This window comes from Xyrauchen texanus, chromosome 10 (assembly GCF_025860055.1).
Source record: "Xyrauchen texanus isolate HMW12.3.18 chromosome 10, RBS_HiC_50CHRs, whole genome shotgun sequence".
Classification (NCBI taxonomy): domain Eukaryota; kingdom Metazoa; phylum Chordata; class Actinopteri; order Cypriniformes; family Catostomidae; genus Xyrauchen; species Xyrauchen texanus.
The window spans coordinates 15,624,271-15,631,425 of NC_068285.1; positions in this window are offsets into that span (position 1 = coordinate 15,624,271).

Sequence of the window (7,155 nt, forward strand, 5' to 3'; positions counted from 1 at the left end):
GATTTGGGGCAGGGCTGACCAAAGGAAACCTGTTTGAGTTGGAAGCAGACATTTGTTGCTATTCCTTTTGGTGACAATAATGGCTCCCGTCAGTTTTAATTCAGTCACTTTTTGTTGCTAACACTTACTAGACTTAAAACCATATAAAGACGTAAACATTCCTCAATGGTAATGCAGTATCATAAAAAGGTATGTCAAGGTTTCACCTCAGCATTGTAAAATCACAAAGCCCAACTGAATACTATAAAACATGAATTGGAAAGAGTGAGCTAAATTTACAGTGGATTAATGTTGGATTTGTGCATTACCAATGTATGTGCTGTGCCGTTTCCAGCTTCTAGGACAAAATCTGTGATTTTAAAGAACTATTACATTATGGACACCACCAATCAAAAGCATCTGTTCGAATCAGATGGCCTGAACAACATGAGTTGAAAAGATGTTTGAGCCTTTGTATGCGCAAGGTGAATTTTTATTAAATAAACAATGTGTTTTGAAACAATAATAGAAAGCAGATTTCAATAAACCTTTCTAGTTTTCATTTTAACCAAGGCCGTAACCATGTCTTGATCATTTTGGGGGTGGGGGGAGTCTCTTTGGTCCTATGAAATCGTCAAAGCGCTGAATGCAATAATTTTCTGAAAAGGCTTTAAATGTGATAAAAGCACAATTTTTTTTTATTTTTTTAAGTTCACAGTACACGACAAGCACAATGTCTGAATTGTTAGTAAAATGCCTGTTTCAGTCATCTTTCAGTTCTTGATGTATCTGTAAAATGACACGAATGTGTCAATTGGTTTGCAAAAAGAAGAATCTTAATACAATCTTTTGTTCTAGAATCCTAACGCTGCTATTTTCCATACAAAACAGCTCATATTAACCACTCCTCTCAATGTCCAAAGAGAAAAAAAAAACCTTACAACACATAGCTGTTGTGTGGCCCCAGACAGCTTGGAATACAGTGATGATGTCATTATACTGAACCTATAATAGTGCTTTATAGGATTTGTCCTTTATGAAGCTTGACAGTTCCTTCTCTCTATAAACCTATTCGATGGAATAGTTACTTAAAATGTACATTTTTATGTTCCAACAAAGTAACAGCATGTGGTGAAATTTGCTGTTTTGAATTGAATATGTCATGTACATCTTATCACGTGGTTCGCTGTGCATGACACCGCAGAGACTCAAAGCATGTGGAGGCTCATGCTACTTTCCGCAATCCACGCACAACTTACCACTTGCCCCACTGAGAGCGAGAACCACTAATCGTGACCACAAGAAGGTTACCCCATGTGACTCTACCCTACCTAGCAACCGGGCCAATTTTGGTTGCTTAGGAGACCTGGCTGGAGTCACTCAGTGTAACGGGAGCAGTGTGTAAACCTCACTCTCCTGACCTGAAGAGGTGCACTAGCGAATGACGCTAGACGCTGTAGCCTTTAGCCTCCTTGTTAGAGCACCTGCTTACTACGCCAGAGACGCCAGTTCGAGTCCCATTCAGAGCGGGGTTGAGTAGGACCGGTTACATCAGCACACCCTGGATTTGAACTCATGACTCAAGGGGTGCTAGAGGCTGTAGCTTCCCAGGCCCCCTGCAGATCTGATTTTATATATAATTCCTGTAATGGAGTTCCTGCTGGAGAATTGCCACTAAATATCTACTTATCTCTCATGCACAACCTTGGGAAAAGTTTTCCTTAAAATTGAGCAAGCTAAATACGCCAATCAAATTCCATCTTTTTATTATCACAAGGACTCCAGGGATTTAACAAGAGGATTGGCCGCACTTAAAACTCACCTCTGTCTGATCTTTTGTATGAAAAGTGGGTTTCAGTAGCTCATCTGCTATTAGTTCACCAAATATATCACATATCACAGAATTAAAATGTAAAACTGATTGGCTGATATATTGGGTTTGACTAAAAGAATGAAGACGCAGAAGCTAGAGCTGACAATGACATATCTGTGTTATTAACTGGATATTTAAGCCATTAATCTAAACCAGTTTTCTGTAATTGACATACTTATGGACTGATGGAAAAGGATAGCTTATATTATCCAAAAGATCCATTATGTGCAAGCATATTTCATGTTGTGGTCAATGATAGTGAGAATTCCTGAATTGTTAGTTTTTAACATCAAAGGTATAGTTCACCCAAAATTGAAAATTCTGTCATGAATTGCCACCCTTATATTGTCCAAATTTGTATGAGATTTATTTTGAAGAATGTTGACATTGCTCTTTTCTTCCAAACAATGAAAATGAATGGTGACTGAGGCTGTGAGTCCCTAACATCTCCTTATGTGTTCAAAGAAAGAAATGTATACAGGTTTGGTTCAACAAGAGGGTGAGTACATTTTAATCCCTTTAAAGAAACAGTTCACCCAAAAATAAAATGATCTCATCATTTACTCACCCTCATACCATCCCAGATGTGTATGATTTTCTTCTTTTGCAAAACTCAAACAAAGATTGTTTTGAATATCTCATCTCTGTAGGTCTAGACAATGCAAGTGAATGGTGACCAAAACTTTTAAGCTCCAAAAAGCAAATAACGGCAGCATAAAAGTAATCCACAAAACACCATTGGTTTAATCTATGTCTTCTGAAGTGATCCAATCGATTTTGGATTAAAACAGGCCAAAATATAACTTTTAACACGATTTCAAGCTTGATTACACTTCCTGCATATGCATCAAGCACTAGGAAGTGTAATCGAGCTTAAAATCATGATCCTGCCTAGAGACTGGCAAGATGTACAGTGAAAAAGGAGTAACATCTGTTCTCACCCAAACGTTGTATGGGTTACTTTTATGGTTCCTTTATATACTTTTTGGAGCTTAAAAGGTCTGATCACCATTCACTTGCATCGTATGGACCTACAGAGCTGAGATATTCTTCTAAAAATCTTTGTGTTCTGCAGAAGATAGAAAGTCATACACATCTGGGATGGCATGAGTGTAAGTATATTAGAGAATTCTTTCATTTTTGGGTGAACTATTCCTTTTACGGAAGAGATAGAAGCATACTTGCAGTACATGCTGTAGCCTACATTGAACTGCATCTTCAGCATTTGAACAGTTTTTTACAGTGTAACCCATGAAGTGCACATAAATATAGGCACTTACAGACTTTAGCACGCTCCGCCCTCTTTATACAGTTCATACTCAATTACATCATCATAAATGCTCTGTAAAGTTTAGAGGGATCGAGACCGTAATAAATTGCCATCGTGGGATCAAAGGATGAAGCTGTCCATGGGGTTAGACGTGATCAATATGGCGCTAAACTGCAATGGTCTGCAGCGGTCACACTAGATGAAGTGCTGGCCTGGTCGACTCAGGCTGTTTGAAGAGTGCTTGTGTGTCTTTGCTTTTGGTTAATTCTTGAAAGAGTAGTGAGTCAAGGGGGACTGTATGTGTGTGTGTGTGTTTGTGTGTGACCGCAGTGGTCTCACAGGGCCACTTGTTGTCAGTCTAGTGGACTGAATGTGTCTTTGTGAGCTTAGTAAGTGCTAACAATTGGTCCTATGAGACTCTCATAGCAAAACAATCATCAATCTAACCCTCTCAAGAAGTGTTTTCTGTACCTTTTTTAAACTATCGCATTTCTTTTCTCTCTGTTCCCTGAGGTGCTTGATTTTACCATTGTAAAATCTGTGAACCATCTGTGTTTTCTCTAAAGTTTAGTTTACACTAATTTGTAATTAAGCCTACCTCTGCCATCCAGCACCAACAACCCCCCTCCCTGCTCAGAGGTCTCCTGGATTTTGGTACCCAAATGTTGACAGGTATACTTATCTGATATGTCAATGGTTTTAATTTGGTCAATAATGTGCCAATAATATTGGCAGCCGATACACCAGTGCATTCCTAATCCAGACTGATCTCACATTGAATACAGAAACAGTCGGTTAACTTTTCTTGAGCTAGACTCGGTCATGTGCTTATGTGAAATTTGAAGCACTACCCCCAGTGGCCTATGCCTTTTTGAACACAAAAAAACACCCGCACGTGTGAGCTCCAGTTTCCGGGTGAAGTGCCCACAAAGGGGCGCCAAAAGTGAGTTGTATTTAGCAGTAAATGATGTAACATAGTGAAGAGGAATGCATATTTTATGAACTGTACCCCAAACCCTAACATCCTCTCTATGCTGGACGCGAGTGATCTGGTGTAGACCGGTTGTTAGCCTAATCCAAAGGGATAGTGCAGTAAAAATGTAACCCTTGAAGGAAAACATTACCTCCAAATGTGCTCTCTACTGAATACGCAGACTAGTTACTTCCTGGTTTCAACACAGGAACGCTGTGTTTTCCATCTTGCTGACACAATGCACTTTCAGTTGCACCACAGGAGAAGGTAAACACATTTGTACTGGCAAAAATGTCTGCTGGGAGATTGCGCTTGACAGCAAATCAGCATAATGGGGCCTAACTCATGTTATTGGAACATTTGGAAGCAATATGCAGACTTCCCGTGTGATCACGTTGTTTGAACATACCCACCCAGATCTTTAACCATAGGACTGTGGTTCTGTCACGGTACATGGTGCTGAAAGAAGGACCCAAACGCAGGAAGGCAGAATAAGTCTTTTATTAAATGAACAAATAAAATACAAATCAAAACTCTCACAAGGGGAGGAATAAACAACTAAAAATAAAACAGAAACTAGAACAACTGAAACTGGAGACACAGACCAGAACATGCTAACATAATTGCAACAGCAAACAATCCAACAAACACAGAACAACAAAGGAGAGAATATATAGGAGATGGTAATAGGTGGCAGGTGCGGGCTGGGTGGAGAAACAATCCGTTGTCCTGGCAACAGAGCTGATGTTCTCCACATGGCACCAGCAAAACACAAGAGGGAGAGAGAGGAAAACACAGACACACACATTAAGAGAGAGAGACAGGAAGAACTATCCAGCCCAGACTATGGCAGGTTTTACATTGGATACTGTGGCAGTCCAACACAGAACCACATTTTTTTTATTAACCTTATAATAAAATATATGGTAATATGGTAAGTTCCATATTATTTCTGTCCATGATTATATCAAAACAGACCTGTGACCCAAGAGTTAAGAGATTGGTAAGTATACAACATCAGCAAACATTTTTTCTTTCTATCTTTCTTTCCTGCATGTATTTTAGCATTTCTGCATGCCTTTCACATATATTTACACACCTATAGCTTTATATTTCATTTTCCTTAAACACCCTCCATCCCTTTCCCTAAATCACTCTCTGTACTTACTCTCCCTCGCCCTCGTCATTATTATCGATCAAGTCCATCTTACCCCGTTAATTAAAAGCCATTGATCGCGGCCACACGCCAGCAATATTGTGGACGCTGTCACGTTCAGAGATAAACTGATATGTGTTTGTGTATCAGTGTCATAAAAAGAGAGGGGAAGAGTGAGAGGGGAAGAAGACACTGAAAAAATTATGAAAATATACGCTTTATTTTAGTATTAAAGGAGCTGTGTTCCCATGGTCATGGACGACCTGGAAATATCAGGGAATTTTACAATTGAGATTTTCTGGCCTAAAATAGTCATGGAAATTTAAACCTTTCAAATGTAAATAAAATTAATGTTCAATTTTCAGTTTAACTTTTTAATTCATGTTATGCTGATTATATAAGTTGTAATGAAAAGTGCAAAATAGAAGCATTTTCATGAGTGGTCTCAGACTTTTGGACTCTGTATCATTATACAGCCATTTTCATGGCGTTATCTCTCTTGCACACAGAGATACCAATCTATCAATGCAGTACCTTCAGTCACACTCAAATACACATTAGTCTCACCTTCACACAATCCTGGTTCTGTCGTTATATAACTCATACTCACAGTCATCATCTCTGGCGTATCTCTGCAAAAAAAAAAAGTGTGCGATCACACCTTTTATTTGCCACATGCACACACTTTTATTCCCCTTATATCCTCTTTTTCTCCATACGAGTAAGCAAGGCAAATCTGGATAAGTCAATGTGCCAGCAAGCACATTTACAGATAGAGGCGGATGAATTACTTTGGCAGATGAGCCATGGCTGCCGCAGTAATGGCAGACACACGCAATCTGTATTCTTTGATGCACTGACTGCATGTTGGGATAGGAAATTTAGCTAAATGTAATTTCTTAAACGTTGAACTCTGGCTACTATTGGGGTATTTTGGCTTATATCAACATAACGTCGTCAAAATAGCAATCAGATCGTAAACAATGAACTTTTACTTGATAGTATTGCCATTTTTGGCTCAACATCCTAACAGTGTCAAAGCAACATCGTTTAGGCTTTAGAAACTATGACAAAAATGCAATTTATCAACAGAAATTTCTTTATCTTCCTTAAAACAGCCCAAAACAGCTCTAGTTTAGAAATAATGTGGTGAAGTGATTTGGAAGGGTTATGTGATGTCTGTCAATCAATGAGAATCAAGAATTCAGCATTATGGTATCCATTTTCTCCTGAAAAAGGAAGTGATCGACGATTAATAACCGTTTCTGTTTTCAGTCTCTGGTGTTTTCTCGCATATAGACGTATGTGGATAGTGGGATATTTAGCATATTAAAAACTGCCAAATAAAAAGTGTTATAACATAGTGCTGATTCTTTATAGAGTTGCGATGACTGTCTTTTGACGGCTTTCCAGTCAAAGTTTAAGAAAAGAGTAGATGATATGGCCTGAGTCCTGAGGTTAACTACATTATTATTAACCCTTTTGTTGTGTTCCGGTCATTTTGACCCGGACAACTTTTTTTGTTTTTGTACTTAATCCAATTGGAATAACATTCCTTTACTTTGTTCATAAATTGTATCTGAAAAACATTTTCATTACATTTTATAGGTTTTATTTCACTTTGTTACACCTGTTGTGTTCCTGGTCAAAATTGACCGGCCATTGGTAATGAATGGGTGAGGCTACAAAAAAAAGGGAAAAAAAGAAAAGAGTGTTCAGGAGCCTGTCCAGTCATTCGATCAGCACAAGTGCACTTGGGCACATAAGGTCCTCACACATGTGTACATGCTTATACACACACACTTTGGTTTCCTTGGCAAGCTCTGACATTTTTTATGATTTTTACCAATGCAGCAAAGGTTCAGATGTTGCCGGGGAATCGTGTGTGTGTGTGTGTGTGTGTG